General features: G+C 43.0%; 1 long non-coding RNA gene across 1 annotated transcript in view; it reads right to left on the bottom strand.

The window, feature by feature from the left end:
* Window positions 1-282: 282 nt before the first annotated feature.
* The window catches only part of LOC137621086 (uncharacterized), an 83,224-nt gene continuing 61,539 nt past the window's right edge, over window positions 283-21,967 (bottom strand). The window contains exons 4-6 of the long non-coding RNA XR_011040110.1: window positions 20,985-21,246; window positions 912-1,056; window positions 283-429 (exon numbers count right to left, since the gene is read on the bottom strand). This is a non-coding gene — a long non-coding RNA (uncharacterized lncRNA). The remainder of the gene's footprint in view (window positions 430-911; window positions 1,057-20,984; window positions 21,247-21,967) is intronic.

Below are 21,967 nucleotides of genomic sequence, written 5' to 3'. Positions count from 1 at the left end.
GTATTACATTAAGAAATAATGTATGAAGAAATATTTTATGCGTTTTAAGTCTATTTACGATATTTTGGAGCACTTTCCGTGTTGTAACAAAAATTATCAGATTAGCTATTGAACTGATCTAGTCACTTATAATGAAAACTGGTACAGTAGGTTACATATAAAAAACTGGAATGGTAAACTTCGTAACAAAGAAAAATACTGCATGAAATTGACAATGTGTTTGCGATCAAAGTACCAGGAAAGCATATTTAAACTAAAAATCATTCATTCACCTACCCAAATTTCAGTTCCTATTTCATACCCTTTGGTTGCTCCTTCGTGGATAAGAAACATTTTACATTACGAGTTATACTTGAAGATCGGGAAATGAGTAGGCCAATTCAAATTCTGAAGAGTGAATTTCAACGGGCGAATGTTCACCTAAATTGTCTAGAATAGCAAAGGAAAAGTAAGTTCCTGATTATGTCTGAAGGAGGTTTAAATCTTAAACCTAAGAGGATGAAGAGCTACAGTACTCTAATAGTTAAAACATTAGCCTACATGACTAACATCAATAAGTTTAATTGTTACTGGTACATTGTATCCTTATAACTAAGTAAATTACTTTACGTCAATTCTAGTTCATTAAAAACAAAATGTACAAAGTACATCGCTAAGTTTGAAACAAGAAGTTATTAAAACACCAAGATATCCAAACATTTTTCCAAGGTGAACGTTCAGCTTTTTATGCGTAAGCATTAACAGAATCTAATTACTGTACATATGGTATGATTTTTATACCATTACTTAATGTATCAAGTACCGTAACATGAAAAGATATTGCACAGCAAGAACTTAAGAAACAACTAGTAATTTAAGCATAGATTTTTGTCTTTTTGAGTTTCCTCAAAATCGAAACTAAAAATACATACCCAATTCAACGCCATTAAGCTTTTTTAGATTCTTCGATAAGTTTCCTCTACAAAACTTTGCATTTTGATGAGGAATTTATGTCCCAATAAATGAACTCAGCCGTAAGACGGATCCAATTGCAACGATGCTCTTCCAAGGATGTTCCTGTAAAATTAATAAATTTGTAAAGATTTTGATAAGAACTTCAAAATAATTAGTCTTATTGTTAAGATCTAGATCCAACAAAAATATTATTTGCACTCAAACTAAGCAAGTAACTTCTTACTCTTATTAATAAGAAACTAGCAAATAAGCCACATCTCTATAGTACTTTTAAAACTTATCAATTGTCAGAAATTTACAATACAGTATGCAAGAAAATATAGTTACTAACTGAAGACGACAACAATTTCATGAAAGCTATGACAAACCTAAGTTTATAAAAATATTTAAATAAGATTATCATTCTGATAAGCAAACATGTAACAGAGCTGATCCAGCAGCCACAAATAAGAGACACCAACATCCAACAGCCATACACATACTCTTTATTCAAAAAGCTCAAGATATTCAAGCTTAAGAGTTTAAAAAAAGTTCCTGAAAACATCACATTCAAAATGAAAAACATATAATTATTAACATGCGTATAACTGATGTTAAACATAACAAATTCGTAGATAATTTGTATTTTTCCTAACTATACAAACCTTAGCTATTTAATATGGGTTATTACTTCAGCGTAGCTGAAATGACGAGGCACTAGAGTTTTAACGAGGGTTTACTACCCCATCGCTAGTTAGCGGAGGGTAGGGAGGGGTGGCTTGCAACCCCCCCCCACCTCCCCACACACACACTGGTGAATACTTCACTTTGCTTAGAGGTAGGACTTCACGGGGGATAGGGCTGGCGGGTAAGTTTGATTAAATAGCTAAGGTTTGTCTAGTTAGGAAAAATACAAATTATCTACGAATTTGTCATTTGTTTCGTAACTGAAATACAAATCACGCTATTTAATATGGGTGACTCAACCCTTAGGAAGGGTGGTAAGTCCCCTGCCATACTGGCTTTGGCTTTGCCCGGGGACTACATATTTGAGTGTGTAAGTACTCGGGCAATAAGGAGTCCCTGCACCTCGCTAGCATTGCTATGCAACTGCTGCGGCCTACATAAGCTGTGTGTGAAGGTGAGAAGCGTGACTCGTCCTAGGAAGTTGACCTGGAGTTCTTCAGATGGAATTCTAGGCTAGGACTCTCCCAATACCACCTCATCAGGGTATGGGGACATGACAGTATTAACCTTGATACTAGGAACACAAGGAAGCATGGCTTACCTGCAGTGGTTTGAGGTCAGCTGTGCAGAGAACCCAGGATGCTGCTTTCTCAAAGGGAGGAGAGGATGAAGAAAAGAATAAGGGCCAGACAAACCTTTTCATTCATGCAGACTAAAACTGGGTAACAATGCCCTCAACCTTCTGCTACCTGTCCATTAAGGAGCCTGAGGTTAGACCAGCTGTTGTGCAGCCACCACAGGGCCGATAGAGAATGTATCGAGTCTCCTGTGTGTCATGTCTTGCAGGTAGTGGGCTGTGAAGGTCGTCTGACGCTTCCACACCCCAGCTTGCAGTACCTGCGTCACTGAATAGTTCTTTTTGAAGGCCAGGGACGTAGCTAGGCCCGACATCATGCGCTCTAGGGTGACGTGATGGAGAAGGGTCAGGATTCAAGGCCAGGTGTATTACCTTGCGAATCCAGGCTGAGATGGTATTCCTGGTGACCCTTCTCTTCGTTTTCCCAGTGCTCACGAACAAGGCTTGAACCTGGGGACGAACTGCAGCTGTTCTCTTAAGATACAACCTCAGACTCCTTACTGGGCAAAGTAGGAGATGGTCTGGGTCATCTGTTACAGAACGGAGACTCGAAACCTGGAAAGAGTCGAACCGAGGGTCCGGCACTCCCGGGTTCTGAGTCTTGGCAACAAACTCAGGGACGAACCTGAACATTACCTTCCCCCATCCCCTTGAATGGGCGATGTAGTATGAGAGACCATGTAGTTCGCTGATTCGCTTGGCCGAGGCCAAAGCTAGCAGGAACACCGTCTTCCAGGTAAGGTGGCGATCTGAAGCCTGGCATAGTGGTTCGTAGGGAGGTCTCTTTAGAGACCTGAGAACTCGAACCACGTTCCAAGGAGGGGGTCTCACTTCCGACTGAGGGCAGGTAAGTTCATAGCTTCGTATGAGAAGGTGAAATGAATTGAATATAGGATTTAGGCATTAAGCCAAGCACTGGGGCATCAAAGGCCATTCAGCGCTATATAACGAAAATTATTCAATCATATCTGTATACTCACACCATTTAGTATCATTTTAACCTTTAATACAAATCGCAACACTTTCATACAATAAAATCTAGATGTGAAATAAATAGGGATTAAAAGGGTAAAATAAATAAATAAATTAATAAAATTAATTATAGTTCGTAATATAACCCAATACTTTGTATAAATTTTCTCAAGTTCAGGGTATTACAGTTTTCCCCCAGTATATCTCTTAAAGGTTTGTCCTGGAGTAAATGTGTCCTCCTCTGAAGATTAAAAACAGAACAATCGACTAAAATATGTTTAACATCCATTGTCACTTGACAGGTATTACAAAGAGGGGCCTGTCTCCCTTCCCCACTCTTCATTAAACAATTGTGCGTTGCATGTGTATGGCCAATACGCAGCCTAGTTAAAATAATGGTATCCATCCTACTTGTAGAATTACAAGATGACCATTTATCCACCAATGGGTGGATTTGTTTCAATTTTGTATTGGTGGTCAGTTCAGACCACCGAGCTTGCCACTTATTTTTACGGTAAAGATGAATCTCACTTTTAAGATCTTTGTAAGGAATACTCAAGGGGGATGGATTACTTAGCCCTGAAGCTTTCTTTGCTGCCTTATCTACTTGTTCATTTCCATCCACCCCAACATGGGCAGGGACCCAACAGAAGTGAACGCTGATACTCTTCCTAGACTGCAGAAGTACTAACCAGTCCTGCACCTCTTGTACTAGATGATGGCCTGGCATAATTTGTTTTAATGAGAGTAAAACACTATTGGAATCCGTAAAAATTGTATAAAAACTGTTTTGGTTGCCATTTTTAAAAATATGTTGGACTGCGAGAATTATTGCGTACAGCTCAGCCATAAATATTGAAAAAGAGGATGGGAGTTTCCTTCTAATAACAATATCCTCCACCACAGCTGCACTTCCAACTCCTGCAGCCGATTTGGAGCCATCTGTAAAAACATGTTTCCCATGATGTTGAGCAGCATGATTTAAAAACTCACTTTTCATTACCCTACTAGGTAAGGTATTTTTCCCTCCTGCCGTAAAACATACTTTAACAGGTGGATTACACCAAGGAGGAGACTTGGGATATCCTACCTCTGCAATCTGTGCTGTTAACAAGCCTACTTCTCTAGCATCATTTTTCAGCTGTACTTCAAAGGCTTAGGCACTCTAGATCTGTTAGGAGCCCAATCTAAAGGCACCTTAACGTATTTACAGTTAGGATTGTTTCTCACAGCAAGGGACCTAGCAAAAAACCTCAAACTCAACTCCTCTCTGCGAATGGAAAGGGGAGGTATGCCAGAATCAACATAGAGACTGTCAATGGGAGATGTTCTGTAAGCACCTGTGCAGATGCGAAGCCCAGCATTGTGAACAATATCAAGTTTTCCAAGTAAAGTCTTTGTAGCTGACCCATATATTTGGCATGCATAGTCTAACTTGCTCAACACAAAGAAGTATAAATTCTAAGCAAAGTTGTTCTATCAGCACCCCAATCAAAATGCGATACCACTTTCAGAATGTTCAGAGACTTCTTAACCCTGATAGATAGGTCATTTATATGGGGACCAAATATCATTTTCTTGTCGAAAATGACTCCAAGAAACTTGACATTATCCTCATATGGCAAAATGTAATCATTTAAGAAAAGGGTGGGGATCTCTTCCCTTTTACGAGTACGAGTAAAGCGAATGGCTTTGGTCTTCTGAGGAGAAAACATGAATCCACGAGAATTTGCCCATGCGGAAGCAGCATTTATTGCAATTTGAAGATTATGGCATGCTTGTAGTGCAGATGATCCACTACAATAAATTGCAGAGTCATCGACAAATAGTGATCCTTGTATGACAGGAGGTCTGTGACTCATGAGACTATTAATAGCAACAGCAAACAAGGTCACACTCAATACGCTGCCTTGGGGGACACCTCCTTCTTGTATGTAGGATGAAGATAGTTCTGACCCTACTCTCACTTTAATTGAGTGGTTTGATAAAGATTCTTCAATAAAAGAGAACATATGTCCTCCTATACCCCAAGAGGCCAATTGCTTAAAAATACCACCCCTCCAGGTGGTGTCATATGCCTTTTCTAGGTCAAAAAAGACACCCACCACCTGGTTTTGGTTAGAAAAGGCATTTGAAATTTCCCTTGATAACATCAGCAAAGGGTCTAGAGTACTTCGGTTCTTCCTAAAACCAAACTGCCTGTTAGATAAAAGATTTTTTGATTCTAGATACCACACAAGTCTGTTGTTGATCATCCTCTCAAATAGTTTGCATATGCAACTGGTCAAGGATATGGGCCTATAACTAGATGGCAGTTCTGGGTCTTTACCAGACTTGTGGCCTGGAATTACAATTGAATTATGCCAGGAATCAGGAGATGTATGGGAAGCCCATAGACCATTAAAGGTTTCTAATAAAAATTCCTTGGTATCCACTGGAAGATGTGATATCATTTCATACCGGATGCCATCCTCACCTGGGGCAGTTAAAGAAGAGCTAGAGATAGCATTTTGCATCTCCTCCATACTAAAAGGCAGGTTAAAAGCTTCAGTGTTTGAAGAAGCAGGAGGAACAGCAGATGTTGATGCTCTAATTTGTTGAAATGCTGGGGAATAGTTGTCAGCACTTGATACATGGGCAAAGTGCTTAGCAAGAACCTCTGCTACATCTTTGGGGTCAGATATACAGTGAACCCTCGCTACTTCGCGGTTCGACCATCGCGGATTCACCACTTCGCGGGTTTTTTTCATAACCCACATATATATACATATCGCAGATTTTCCAGAAATTTCGAAAATACCGCGATATCTGGAGACCCCAAATACGATATTTCGTTATCTGTAATTCCATTAATACTGTAATTAGTAATATCTGCTCTTACTGATTGTTCATTGCATTACATATGACATATAATTAAGTACAGAAAGAAATAAAACACGAAAAGAGAATGTGATCATACGATAATTCAGTACTGTATACAGTACGTAGTAAAATTAAATCGAACATGAAACGCAAATCAGATGCAGTCATACCATATTAGAATGGTGTAAGGCTGCTGTTGGCTACTACTGTACTACAAATGTAATGGATGTGCTTCTTTTCCATGAATCTTTTGTATGTATACGTACGTAGTACTGCATCCAATAATATTCTTTGTTGCAAAAATCACATTTCGAATAAGCGTACGAGAGAGAGCGAGAGAGAGAGAGAGAGAGAGAGAGAGAGAGAGAGAGAGAGAGAGAGAGAGAGAGAGAGATAGAGAGAGAGAGAGAGAGACACACATCCTACAACAAAAGCGTAAAATAGCGTACGTAAAGCTATTATTATTACTGTATTGTTATTATCATTATTATTGTTGTTGTTATTAAAATTATTATTGTTATTATTGTTATTATTATTATTATTATTATCATTGTTATTATTATTATTATTATTATTATTATTATTACAGTATCATTATTTATTATTATTATTACAGTATTATCATTACTGTACAGTATACTGTACGCAGGGTATCTTGTACTTTGAATTGGTAACCTACGTAGCATATAAGACGGGTTGTGATTGGTTCAAGCGCTGATAGATGACGAATCAGAACCCAAGTTTTGTAATCTAGCCTGATTGGTGTTTTGACCGCTTCTCCAACCCGCAGCATCTCTTTCCGCGGTCACTTTGTCTCCCGCCGTATCGCTGTGTTGACGTTGTTAAGTTATTGTGAACTTTAATCTGTGCTGTGCGTGACTGTTTTAAGTTGAACTTTTTGTTGAACTTTCTGTTAAACCCTACTGTACAATGCCTCCCAAGCGTTCTGCTTCTACTAAGGCTGGTAGTGAGCCTAAACACCACCGAAAGATGATGACGATTGCTGAGAAGGTGACGCTTCTCGATATGTTAAAAGACAGTAGAAGTTACGCGGCCGCAGACCTCGAAGACCTGACGAAATCGAGCAGTGAAGAAGACAGTGAAACACATGAAGAGATCCAAGAAAATGTCGAAGAAACGGGCTTAACATTAGAACGGCTTGCCAAGCTCTGCAAGCTTGCGAATGAGGTGAAAGAAATGTCGCAAGAGTGGGACGAGGATATGGTTCGTTCTGTACAATTCTGCACCAAGATCGATGAACACATGGCTCCCTACAGGATGCTCTTGCGAAAAAAGAAGCAGCGGCAGCAACTTCCGATCACAATGCCCTCGGAAGAAATTGAAGAAGTGTCTCAGGAAGAAGTTGAAGAGGTGTCCCAGCAAAAGACACCTCCGCCTGAAGAGACGTAAAATACTATTATTGGCTGCACAGTAGAAGACATCATCAGCTTCATCATCATCATTTCTACTGTGCAGCAAATTCATCGCCATCATCATTCAAGTTTTTCTTGAACTTCTTTCGTGGTGAGTACAGTAACAATCTTTATTTTTTACTTTAATATTCTAACATTTTAATATTTGTGCCTGTTTTATAGTTTAGTACTGTATGCATTAAGTTAAAGGGAAGGTTTTAAAAGTCTGAAGAGTATACATGTTGAAACCTATCATATTTTTTTGTTTAAAATTTACATTTACGTACGTAAAACAAACAAAATATCTCTCTCTCTCTCTCTCTCTCTCTCTCTCTCTCTCTCTCTCTCTCTCTCTCTCTCTCTCTCTCTCTCTCTCTCTCTCGTAAATTGTTTTCCTGCTTTGCTACGTACAGTATGTACTGTATGATTTTATATAGATACGGTAAATAATATTTGTAATAACATATTTTGTAAATGCTTTTACTGTAAATATCATTATTTATCACTTTCATCATGCGCGTTAAATGCCTTCTTTGTTCTGAGCGTGGTTGTTTACTGAGCGTACTTTATGACGCCATTGTTTCAGGCGGTGTCATAAAGAAAAACATTTCATTTGGAAGCCCTAAGAAAAATTAAGTAAAACATTGGTAATAACAAAATCAACATACTGTATAATCAATATAATCGATGCAAAAACTAACCTATACATATATGTGTACACTAAATGAGTTTGTTTCTTCATTATGATCAGAGATAAACGTAAACCAAACATTAGTTGCCATTTTTTATCGTGCTTTTTAGCGTGTTTAGGAAACGCATGATATAAAATCGCCTTTAATATTTGTGCCTGTTTTAGTTTAGGGTACTGTAGTACATGCATTAAGTGTTTTGTACATTAAAGGGTAGTTTGTTAACAGTACTACTGTACGTACAAGGGAAGGTTTTAAAAGTCTGAATATACATGTTAAATAAATAGGTAAATATGGTGTCAATACTTCGCGGATTTTCACCTATCGCGGTCGGGTCTGGAACCTATCTACCGCGATAAACGAGGGTTCACTGTATATCTATTATTTTCCCTTAATATTGGTAGAGGCTTAGGGACGAATTTACCTTAAAGTTTTCTAATCTTGTCCCATATTTCCTTTGAGGGAGTTTTGGTATTAATATTAGATATACAGTGATACCTCTGGATACGAAAGTTTCTGATTACGAAAAATTCAGGATACGAAAAGCGATACAAAGATTTTTATGCCCCAGTATACGAAAAAATTTTCAGGATACGAAAAGCTTACGAGATCCCAACTCGTTGCCGAGAGTACAGTACCTTTTTTTTCAGGGTATCATCCCTTAATTTAGGTGTACAGGTAACAATACACCTTCACTGATCCAAATGCTTTACATACAGTACCATAACTTTTATACAGTAGTAAAGAAAATGGACCGTTTTCTTAGGGCTTGGAGGGGATAACTAGGCTATAACTACATTATTGAATAATCTCATGGTGGTTTATGGAATGGATTAGGCTCTTTTTAACGGTTGGGTTAATTATTGAATGATAGAAATGGCTGCATTGCATGTTTATTACTACAGTTTAGCGTGTTTATGAAAGAAAAGGTGACTTTTTGTAAGGCTTGGAACGGATTAGGCTATTTACATGTAAAACGCAACTCAGGATACGAAAAAATCAGGATACGAAACCGTATCCTGAACGGATTACTTTCGTATCCTGAGGCATCACTGTATATTTCTTCCAAGATGCCCTCTTTGCTTTTTTAAAAGTTCTTTTTTGTTTGGCACAGGCTCTGAGGTATGCTATTCTATCTGCTATATAGTTTGTTCTCAAGTATCTTCTGAAGCAAGTTCGGGTCACTTTTCTTGCGTTGGCACATTCTTTACTCCACCAAGGAACTACAGAGCAATAAGGTAAACCGCATGTTTTAGGTATAAACTTGCTAGCATTATCATCAATAATATTTTCAAGATGTTGATAGGCATGCACTGGAGATGTAAATTCATCATATTCTTTATCAGTGTGTGAACAGTTTTCATAAGCTGCCCAGTCTGCCTCGTCTATCTTCCATTTTGGTGGACACTGAGAAGGAAGATTATGGACATAATTTAACATTATTGGCCAATGGTCACTGCCATGTAGGTGTTCATTTACTGACCAAAGGTAGTCCAATCGAATGGATGAGGAACAGATTGACAAATCAATGGCTCATGTAGAGTTGTGGAATACATCATACCTAGTTGGAGAACCATCATTCATTAGTATTACATCATTGTTGTCGATTAATTCTTCAACAAGATTACCCTATCTATCGCACACATTTCCACCCCATAAAGTATGCTTTGCATTACAATCACCCATTAAAATAAAAGAGGCAGGAAGCTGATTGATCAGGTCTTGGAGGTCAGAAAGTCTAAGCCTTCTTGGATTACCAGCATGATCTAAGAGGAAAAGTTCTAAGGATGGTTCAATATATAGCGAGCATAAAGCAATTTTTTTCCCGATATGAGTTCTAACTGCACATGCCTGTAGTGGTGTATTGAGTAGGATTGTTTCAAATTTTACAGATTTGTGAATAATAAAACCTGTACCACCTTGAGCTCTTGCAGCTTGCAAAGGAGGGGATCTACAAAAATGATAATTGAGTCCAGGATTAAATGGTTTGTCACTGATCTTGGTTTCCTGTAGACAAATTACCTTCGTGTCTGAGTCCCTGGTTAAAGTTTTTATTTGCTCAATGCTAGTACTTAGACCTCTGCAATTCCACTGGATGATAGACATTATCTTTTGTTATTATTTTTCTTTGTCTCATTTGTCTTTTGGGACTTTTCAGATGAAGCCATGTAAGGCCTGGAGATGGAAGGCTTTACTAGGCCACCACTCTTCTTTTCTTTCTTTCGAGGATCTTTATACAAGTCAACCTTAGGATCATGAGCAGTAGGGCACTTACCTGACTTAGATGAAGGCGAGGATGATGGGGACCTTTTCCTCTTTGGAAGATCTTGTTTTCCAATCTCCATCAAATCAGGTAGAGATTCTGCCTGAGACATAAGGTGGTGGAAGCCACATTGGCTTCCTTGGAGGATTGTGCTAGAACTTCAACAGTTTGAGCACTTAACCCAGAAGGCTGGGCTACTACCTCTAGGGGAGATGCTCCTATCGGTGACATTACTTTTGTTTTGTTGGAAACCATATTGACCTCGTTGGAGGTTTGTGCTCTGGCTTTTATAGGCTGAGCACTTGACCCAGATGGCTGGGCTACTACCACTAAGGGAGATGCACCTGACGGGCCAGGTGCTACCACTGGTCCCCCTGTGGTAGTAAGGGGTAGTGGATTATAATCTGTTGGTGGCATCTTAACCGCTCGAGCAAAATTAAGTTGCCGATTGAGTAAATGCTTTGCATAACCTACACTTATACAATATGTTCAGCATTTGCTTTCAAGATTGCAGCTTCTTCTTTCTTGTATTCTCTACATCTTTTATCATTTGATTTATGATGATCTTTACAGTTTGCACAGGTTGTATCTCTGTTGCATTGGCCATGTTCTAACAAAGAACAGTTAAAACAGATCTTCGTATTATTGCAGTACCGGGAAGGGTGACCGTACTTGAAACAATTAAAGCATTGTACAGGCCTAGGTTTATATTCTCAAACACGTACTCTTTCATTCTCAATAATTATATGATCTGGTATAACAGGGGTTTCAAATGTTAAAACTACCATGCTTGTTTGAGGGATCTTACTTACTTTCCAAACATTAGCAGGGCACATGTCCAGAATTTCTGGTTCTGAAAATTCAAATAGATCTTTAACAAAAACTACTCCTTTACCATAGCTGAAGCTCATATGTGGTTTAATATCCTTAATAGGATCAATTTCTGCAATCTTCATGCCACAAAGCATGAGAGCTTGAGTATCTGATTTTGCATTAATCAAAACAGATTGCTTACCGTATCTGCTAATATCCTTACTTTTAATTAAACCAACTTTTTTTTGTATAAATTTACTAATCTTATAATAGTTATAATTATCTATCTTCCCAGATGCAATTATCCATGTTGGGGGCTTGGGGGTTCTTACTTCTGGAAGTCTATGCTCTATTTCTTTTTCCATCCATTTTTCTGGTTTATATACCTCTAGGTGTCTTGGTGCTTTATCACATAGAGCCCCAGAAATCAAACAATTGTCAATTTTTATGCTCTCTAAATTTTTATTTGCTTCTAAAGCAATCTAAATTTTTATTTGCTTCTAAAGCAATCTCAAAACTTGAAAATGATACCCAAGCTTCCCAAAAGCCTTTACTACCATTAAGCTCCATTAAAATTTCTTTGATTGCCCCAAATCTACAGAAGGCTTCATGAATTATATCATAGCTACAACCAATTGGTATGTTTTTTAAGTGGAGAATTTTCAAATTTTTTGTTGGATCTGGTAATGAGCCAGAACCAGAGAGTAAAGTATTACTGTTATTACAAGAATCATTTTCCACCAGTGCCGATAAACTGTCTTTAACAACACTGGTCAGAGAAGTATTGTTGGAGGAATCCTTTTTATTGCCGAGGTTGTCAACAGAGCTTTCCTTACTTAAACAAGCAGAAGTCGTCAACGGTGTCTGGGGTTCGCCATTTGATCCAGGGGTACGGGGAACATTAAGTTTACTCATTAATTATTTTTTGGGGGAGGGAAGGGGTCATAATAACAATGAAAAAAAAACAATGGAAAAAAATAAAGTTTAAGGGAGAGAAAATATTAAGACTGTCTGAAATTTCAAAGAAGACACCGTTAGCCTTTCCTGGAATTAATTTCTCCACCGATGACACCTGCGAAAGCTGCTTACCAAATGTCCACTCCCAACCCTACCACAAAGGGATGGTACCATTAAGATTAGAGTGGCTCAAGTGTATGCCAGACCCGCTTGATGGGACAGAGCATTTCACGAATACAATCATCCCCACTCTAATCATAGTGGCAGGCAAACCGGACAGAATGCCGAGAGTCCTATCTCTATTAAATCGCCAACCCCTGGAATCCAAAGGCCAAATTTTCCTACGAGATAGTTCCGCGTGCCAGTATGGGAATACTGACACTCCTAGGTGTCCAAACATTTTCGGGCAGTTGGCAAAACCACAACAGCTCCCACAATTGATTTTGAAATAAAAACCGATCCTGGATACAATGTCGCCTATAAAAAACATGGACAGTGAAATGGGTAAGAGAGTTTTGACAGCAAGGTTTGAGACAGCTGATAATTATGAAGGAGGAATAAGCAATAAGAAGTAATAGAAAAAGAATGAGAGAAATTTAGAGTCAAACTGAGGAAAAGAAATTCCCCAGTTCGAGAGCCCTCTTGCCCGTCACAAGCCTTCAGCAAGGGAATGATATGCCGTGCTGAAGCCCGATGACTTCATCAAGGCATTCTCTCGTTAAGAGGGTCGTATGAGAAGGGAAAGTTCCAGCGAGGAAGAAATGTCCGTTCCTTTGAGCCTGAAGGCAAGACTTAAGGCTGAGCGTCAAGCCTTTCACTGCCGAGACTGAAAGGCGCATTTCCTCCCGCAAATACACGAGGAACTCCGCTATTGCTGGAATAGTGGCATCGAGTGGAGAGATACCCCTTCCACGACACCAACCACAGAAAACTCGCCACTTCGCCTGGTAGACCCCTACGGATGACGTTGCGCAGGTGTCCAGACATCCTGTTCGCAACTTCTTGCGAAAATCCTCTCTCTTTGAGGAGATGCTGGATAGTCTCCAGGCGTGAAGTCGAAGCGAAGCTACGGCTTTGTGGAAGATGTTGGCATGTGGTTGTTTGAGGAGCTCGTGACGTGGAGGGAGTTCCCTTGGGGGCTCCGTAAGGAGTTGCAGAAGGTCCGGGAACCATTCTGAGTGATGCCATAGCGGAGCTATGAGGGTCATTGCAAGGTTGACCGATATTCTGGTCTTGTTGAGTACTCTCCTCATCAGACAGAACGGGGGAACGGCGTACACATCGATGTTGTTCCACCGTTGTTGGAAGGCATCTTGACAGAGAGCCTTGGGATCCGGGACTGGGGAGCAGTACAGTGGGAGCTTGTAGTTCAGCGCTGTAGCGAACAGGTCCACAGTCGGGGAACCCCACAAAGTCAGGACATTGTTGGCTACTTGAGGATCCAAAGACCACTAGGTACTCACTATCTGCGTCGCTCTGCTCAGACTGTCGGTGAGCACATTCCTTTTGCCCGGAATGAAGCGAGCAGCTAGTGTGATCGAGTGGACTTCGGACCATCTCAGTATCTCTACTGCTAGATGGGATAGCTGTTCTGAAAAGGTACCTCCCTGCTTGTTGATATAAGCCACCACTGTGGTGTTGTCGCTCATCACTACCACAGAGTGGCCCGCCAGGACTTGGTGGAACTTCTGAAGTGCCAGGAACACGGCCTTCATTTCTAACAGGTTTATATGAAGGTACTTTTCTGATTCTAACCACAGGCCTGAGGTCCTGTGGTTCAGAACGTGGGCCCCCCATCCTTTCCTTGATGCGTCCGAAAACAACATCAAGTCCGGGGGGAGGACGAGAAGATCCACTCCCTTTCGTAGGTTCTCGTCAGCCACCCACCACTGGAGATCCGTCTGTTCCGGTTGTCCCATAGGGATCAGGATGTCCGGGGAATCGTGTCCTTGATTCCACCGAGACTTGAGTCGCCACTGGAGAGATCTCATTATGAGGCGACCATTGGGATACAGACGGCCCAAAGAAGAGAGGTGGCCGAGGAGACGTAACCACGATTGGGCTGGAAGTTCTTCTCGTTTGAGGAAAGGCCTTGCGACCTTCCTCAGCCTTGCTATCCTGTCATCTGATGGGAAGGCTTTGTGGAGATTGGTGTCTATGACCATGCCTAGGTATACCAGTCTCTGAGAGGGCTGCAGAGAGGACTTCTTGAGGTTTACCATGATCCCTAGATCTTGGCAAAGTTCGAGAAGCTTGTCTCGGTGGCGAAGAAGGGTTGCCTTCGAGTCTGCTAGGATCAGCCAGTCATCCAGATAACGGAGGAGACGGATGCCGATCCTGTGAGCCCATGATGAAATCAGGGTGAACACCTTGGTGAACACTTGGGGTGCTGTGGAGAAAAGACCGAAGCACAGCACCTTGAACTGGTAGATCTTGTCGTCTAGGCTGAATCTTAAGTACTTCCTTGAAGACGGGTGGACTGGTATCTGGAAGTACGCGTCCTTCAGGTACAGTGTGCACATGAAGTCTTGTGGTCTCGCTGTAAGCCTGACCGTGTCTGCCGTCTCCATACTGAACGGAGTCTGTTTGACAAACCCGTTCAGTGTCGAGAGGTCGATGACTGGTCTCCAGCCTCCAGACGCCTTTCTCACAAGAAAGAGTCGACTGTAGAAGCCTGGGGACCCGTCCACAACCTCTTGGAGAGCGTCCTTCTTCAACATGGTCTGGACTTCTGCCCGGAGGGCCTGTCCCTTTACCAATCCCATGGTAAGGGAGCTCAGTGACACTGGATTCGCTGTCAGGGGAGGTAGATCTTGTCGTCTAGGCTGAATCTTAAGTACTTCCTTGAAGACGGGTGGACTGGGATCTGGAAGTACGCGTCCTTCAGGTCCAGTGTGCACATGAAGTCTTGTGGTCTCGCTGTAAGCCTGACCGTGTCTGCCGTCTCCATACTGAACGTAGTCTGTTTGACAAACCCGTTCAGTGTCGAGAGGTCGATGACTGGTCTCCAGCCTCCAGACGCCTTTCTCACAAGAAAGAGTCGACTGTAGAAGCCTGGGGACCCGTCCACAACCTCTTGGAGAGCGTCCTTCTTCAACATGGTCTGGACTTCTGCCCGGAGGGCCTGTCCCTTTACCAATCCCATGGTAAGGGAGCTCAGTGACACTGGATTCGCTGTCAGGGGAGGTAGACATGAGATGAACGGGACGCGATAACCCTGACCGATTACGGAAATCGTCCAGGTATCTGCCCCGAGTTGCTGCCACCTTGTCGCGCAACTTTGTAGGCATCCGCCCACTGGTGGACATGCAGGGGGACTGCCAATCCTAGCGTTTACGTCCTCGGCCGTTCCCTCTAGGATTTTTACCTCCTCCCCTGAGAACTTCTTGCCCCTTCTGCCCTTGGCAGGAAAGGGCTTAGACACCTTCTGCTTCGCTGCCGTTGTCGTTGTCTTCCTAGTGTCCCTAGCTGCACGGGGTTGCTGAGCTGCTGGAGGTTTGTAAGGCCTCGATGTCAGGGCCTTGTGGATGAGGGAATCCTGATTGGACTTCCTCCACCTCTCAGCGGCTAGTTCCACGTCCTTTGGCTCAAACAAGCTCTTACCGAGAACGGAAGAGTGTCTGAGCCTGCTAACATCAGAACTGGGGACCTTCTGGTGGAACCTCTCAGCCACTGCGTCCCGACGCTTGAGAATCGTGTTGGCCCACAAGCTCGAGACTTGATGGGCCAGAAACTCAATGGTTCGCGTGCCTGAGAGTAAGAATTTCTCCAGTGCCTTCCTGGTACTTTCTTTGGACAGGTCCTCAGAACGTACCAGGATGCCCAGAGATCCCAGCCAGATGTCCAGCGATGAAGTTGCCTGCATGTCACACTTCGCAACTTTCTCCTGGCTTAGGATCTCAGTTGCGGAATAGGACACTTGCCGGTTGGAGTCTCTCTCAAGAGGGACTCCCCCAGCGAGTTCTTCCACCGAATGGTGTACTGGAAGACTCAAACAAGTCTCCTCTAGGATTTCAAAGTACCTCCTCTGATGTACTCGAGGAGGAGGGAGGAGCTTGTTACCGGCACTGGATCTATTGGAGGAGACAAGCTCAGAGAGCTGGCCCTCGACCTTGTCTCTGGCACTCTTCATCCCCTGAGACCAGGGCTAAGCTGCACTGGCCCTAGAGGGTTTCTGGGTGCCGTAGACCGGGTCCAGGACCGTATCTTTCCCTTCACGAGGAGGAATCTCTGGGTCTGGAATCCCATTGAGGTTCCTCATGAGGGTCAGGACTTGCCAGAACGCATGTTCTGACTCCTGGTGCTCTCCTCCTGACGGACTGGCAGCGAAGTCTCCCGTCCCCAGAGGCTCTTCCTGGGGAGACTCGCGGACGTTCTCCAAAGGTCTATCTGGTTCCTGTCGGGTCCTTGCGGAAGACTTGGGAACAGTCTTCGAGTCCTTCGGCTCCCTCCTAGGAGGGATACAGTACTCCAGCAATGAAGGATGTAAGGCCTTCGCCACCTCTATACGAGGAGACTTCTCAGGAAGCGGCGGAGTTTCCCCCATTGGTGCGATGGGGGAACGGACCGGATCTTCCGGCTCTCCTGAGGATGGGTAATACTCATCCGCAGAGGAGGGAGAGAAAGTCTGAGGTGGGGTAGGAGCCTTACGTAAGGACTTGCGAAGAGACAGGAGAGTCCTTGGAGAAGTTACCACATCTGGGACTCCTCTCTTCCTCTTCAGGGGGGAGGAAGTTGCCACTGATTTGTGACCCAAGTTAGAAAGCACAGGCTTAATTGCCTGCATAAGCGCTCTGACAATGGTACCAAACCAGGGCTGATGGTTGACAGTCGCGCTGTCAGATACTCCGTCTGGAGGGAAGGGGATCGTTCGATCCCTTGGAGGAGTCGACACATGAGGGTTCACCTGTTGAGAATCTGCAATGAAGAAAGAAGAGGAGTCCTTAGACCTATCCGGAAACCTCCCTTCCTCCGGCGAGCGCGCTGTTCTGCGCTAGCGGGGAGGGGGAGCGCGATGACGACATGTCCGCCTGTACCCCTGATGTAACTCGGGCGTGATCGCGTTGGCGATCGGTGCGCCGATCACGCTGGTGATCGCGTGAAAATCCTTGTTCTGGATCGCGCGTGAATGAATCATGCACAGCAGGATATTCGCGCTCGCGCGTGGGCGTGGGTGTGGGCGTGGGTGTGGGCGTGGGCGTGCGAGGCTCAGGGCGCGTTGGCGCGGGCACGCGTAGGAGATGGCGAGGGCATGTGGCGCACAAGAGCTATCTTATGAGGCGGGGTAGAAGGCTGGATGCGAGGGCGCGCAGTGGGCTGATGGGCTACTGATGAGCACGAGTGCGCAGTAGCATGCTGGCGCGTGTCTGTCACGACCGAGCGTGGGCGTGATTGTGCAGCCTGGGAGTTTGCGCGTTGGCGCGCAGACGAGAGGTGCGCTGTTGCGAGGGGGTGCGCAGCAGGAACTCACCGTGTAAGTGTACGCAGTTGGGTTGGGCGCGCATCGCGCGCAACTGTAACTGGGCGCGCAGTTGGGTTGGGCGCGCTACTGGAACATTGTGCACAGTTTTTATATTGCGCGCAGTTAGCAGAGAGGCCAGGGGACCGTGAGCGCCCGTGCGCTATCTTGGGAACCTCCTGGACTGCGCGCTGTGATGTAAAAGCGCGCTGGTGTGTTGGCGAGCGCGTTTGCGCTATAACAGGAACAGCGCGAGGTTGGTGCGCATAACTCTTAGTAATATAAGAGTGTTGGGGGTCTAAAAACACCTGTGAGCGCCTGTGCGCTAACTTAGGTGCCTCTTGGACAGCGCGTTTATCGGGAACTGCCGGCGCGTGTGCGCAGGTGGGCGCGGGCGCGCTATTTCATGAACTGCTGATGGGCGCGGGCGCGCCGAAGGTTGTGGGCGCGCAGGGGAACCCTGGCGCATAACTGGAACATTTGCGCGCACGCGCGCAGGTGAGCGCAGTGGTGTTTAATCAGGATCAGCAGCAATAGCATCAGGGCACGCAGGTATAACCTGGCGCGCAAGGGTTTGATGCGCAGTTTTGCGCTCATTACCCTTTTGCCCGGAAGGGACCGGTGCCTGCGCAATGACAGGTTTAGATGGCACGTAGCGCGCATTACCCTTGAAAGGAGATGGCAGGTCAGCATGTCTGGAGGGTGACTGGATACAAAGTCCTGAAGGACGACCATCCTCCGACGGGGATCGCGAACGATCCCTGGAGAGGTCTAAGGTGGTAGCTGGCAGAAACGGTGATCGGCAAGTTGTCTCCTCCGCAAAGGACTGCGGGGATGACGAGTCGAAGAGGCGACTACTAAACTCCCTTGTGAGGAGAAGGAAGGCCTCTACGGCGAAGGGGGAGGACGAGCCTTCCGCCTTATACGCCCACGAGGGGCCGTTGGATCAGAACTCTGACCTTCGTAGGGCCTCCGCAGAGGAGTCTCTGTTAGTGAACTACCATGGGGGGGGGGAGAATCACCAGCAGGAGAGACCGTAGGACTTAGTTCCTCCCTCGAAGGATGTTCGGAGGGGGAACCTAAGCCTTCAGCTACCTCAGCAACAACAGGCACAGGTGTTTGAGCAGAAACACTAGATGCCTCCGTTACAACAACGTCAACGACCGACAGAGGATCTATCCCTGCTGTCGTCGGCGATTGTTTAACAGCTGCACCCAGTTTGATCATGTCAAACAGGGCTTCCCTGGAGGGCGAATTCTGAAGGCCCAAGGAAGCCCAAAGCTTTAATAAATCATTGTTATTAACAGACAAATCAATATTTAAATCCTCCTCCGGGGGAGGAGGGGCAGCTACCTCGCTATGGGAGGCAACTACCTCTCCCACACCCCGGGATCGGTCAACAGCAATACAGTCTACGCTACCACTCGTCGGCCTCTCGGAAGAGACCGCTCGAGTGGGAGCTTCGGAGGAAGAAAGGGCTACGGAAGAAGAAGTCTTGGAATTTTCTCTCTTCAAAGAAGCCTCTGAAGGAGAAATATCCCTTTTAGCCTTCTTCTTGCGGCGCCGGGCAAACCTCTCCCACTGGGAGGTAGACCAACCACTCCCTACACTCAATACATACGTTAGTCCTATCACACCGTTGCCCCCTACACTGAGGGCATAAGGAGTGAGGATCGGTGTCCAAGGCCGACATAAAGGTACCACAAGGGCGGCAGGGCTTCTCCAGGGCACGTACGCATGATGAAAGAATAGAGGCCAACTTCAAACACACACTGAAAGAAAAAGCAAAACAAATTATGGCAGTCAAAACGGAGGAGAGCGCAGACAGGTCTGTCGTCTCTCCGAGCCAAAAGCAAAGTGAAGCACTCACTGTGTGTGTGAAGGGGGAGGGGTAGCAAGCTACCCCTCCCTAACCCCCGCTAACTAGCGGTGGGGTAGTAAACCCTCGTTAAAATTCTTACGGCTCGTCATTTAGCTACGCAGAAGTAATTACCCTATGTAGATAGCGTGGTTTGTATTTCAGTTACGGAACAAATGTAATTTTCTCTATCTTGAAGCTCATATCGTCACTTATATGCAAAATTATTCCAATCTTTTTGCTACCGTAAATGATGACATTTCAAGAATTCTAAGAAAATCCTCGGGTAATTATAACAAATCAATGAAAACTCAGCTAATTCAATGGATGACATACTATAGTGCAAAACTGTCCTAGATCCAATAGTATCATCTTGGATAGCAACAAAAACAATTTGAATGATCTATACTACTAATAAACTGTTGCAAGTAAAACAGGTAAATTATCTGGAGAAAATTCTTCAAATACAAAGAGCACTAATAGAACATTCAGAAAATATAGCCCAGGTTTTATAGTCTTTATGACAGAGAGAGAGAGAGAGAGAGAGAGAGAGAGAGAGAGAGAGAGAGAGGAGAGAGAGAGAGAGAGAGAGAGAGAGAGAGAGAGAGTAATCAATCTAATACATGTTAACATTAAACGCAGCAAATCATTTCATAGGAACTTAAGTGACCTGAACCATAATTTAGCACTGACAACCATTGCACGCTTAAAACGAAATATTTAAAAGATGAAAACCTCTGAAGTTTATGTAATGTACACAGAACTTCTCAGATGATCAAGGCACATATTCGAAAATAATATCCCTTTTATAATAGGAACTATATACCTATTTCAAAGAAGTTGCATAACAAGACTTGAAAATGTACACATCTATCAAGCATAACACATTTGGTACTGAATTTAAAATATACATAATTTACAATGCCCTATAAAATCAATTTTTGGTTATTTTGAAGTAGTACTCAGTTCAAACTGGAAACACCATCAGCCGTGATTCCAATCGATTAAAAGATAATCCTCAAAATTATGTCGCATAATCTAAAGACCTAATTCTGTGGAGAACATGTAACATAACTTATTAAAAGCAAAATTACAATTTTCAAGATTAAATCATTTACTATATAAATGGGTCACACTTCTCTTTATGTATGGTCTGATTAGTTGAGGTACCCAAAGTCTCTTTAAGGGATAAGCTAGATCTGGAATAAATGAATGTCCCATGTCACTGAAGACAAATTAATATTTGGTAGCATAACTAATCCAGATTGAGAGAAGTATATGGTGGCAAAATATTTTGAACAATTTAAACAGATCTGATTTACAGTGTTAAAAATAATGGAAAAACTTGAGATACTCACTGCACTTAATCTCTGTGCAGTAGAACCGGTAAATATATTTGAAAACAGCATAGAAAATAACGGTGAAAAAAAATTCTTTTAGTACCTTAAGAATACCAGAGCTGGTTTACTTGAAGCCTTTGTCTTCAATATATTCCAACGGATATTATCCAAATAAACTGGTTACCTCAAGATCCCTGTGTAGGTAAGAAGTCTGGAGAGAGGAGAGTTGCATAACAGCAGGTATGAAAAATTAAACCATCCTTGTCTGGGCATCATGTCGATGCCTCTTCCTTTTTACAACCATCTCAATGTTACATTGGACCCCGTGAATAGGAAATTGTTCCTTAGTCGTAATACATGTTAGTCTGTAAGGGAATAATATTGAGTTAGATATAGAGGGTTTTATTATTTTCAAAATCTAAACTTATTACTCAAAGCTTACATAATATTTGAAGATATTCCTAATATGTTTGTTGAAATGTCTAAGTTTTCTTAATTTGAAGAAAACTGTTCTCTATTAAATCCAGAATACAAAATTAAGCAATTCAGCCATCCTTTATATAAGGATAATGTGCGCTCAAAAATTGAAGATACAATGATTTTTAATGGTAGGACACTTGAATCTTAACCTAAAATATTTTAGTACAAAGCCATTTCTGTAAAAAAGGGGGGAAAAATTATAGATGAGAGAGAGAGAGAGAGAGAGAGAGAGAGAGAGAGAGAGAGAGAGAGAGAGAGAGAGAGAGAGAGAGAGAGAGAGAGAGAGAGAGAGAGAGAGTCCTCAGTAAATATCAAAAACTAATAATATAGAGTATGTATCGTCAATCTTTGTTTGTTTGTATAGCTACTTGCATAAGATAATAGGTATTCACGGACTGTGAAAAGCACTTTTATCTAGATTAACCCTTTTTTTTCTAGCTCAATGTTAATTCTAATTCATTCTGTCTCCTTTACTTTCCCATGCTAACGCCATCAACTCCCTGATGTATCACTTGTAAGAGTTTCAGCAGTCGACAAAAGATTTTTTTTGGGGGAGGGGTGCTTTTGCATTTCAGTTTTAGGTTGAAAGATCTAATTAACCCATTC

This window comes from Palaemon carinicauda, chromosome 27 (assembly GCF_036898095.1).
Source record: "Palaemon carinicauda isolate YSFRI2023 chromosome 27, ASM3689809v2, whole genome shotgun sequence".
In the NCBI taxonomy this organism is placed as follows: domain Eukaryota; kingdom Metazoa; phylum Arthropoda; class Malacostraca; order Decapoda; family Palaemonidae; genus Palaemon; species Palaemon carinicauda.
The sequence above is the reverse complement of the archived record's forward strand: the minus strand, read 5'-3'. Positions and strand labels throughout refer to the sequence as shown.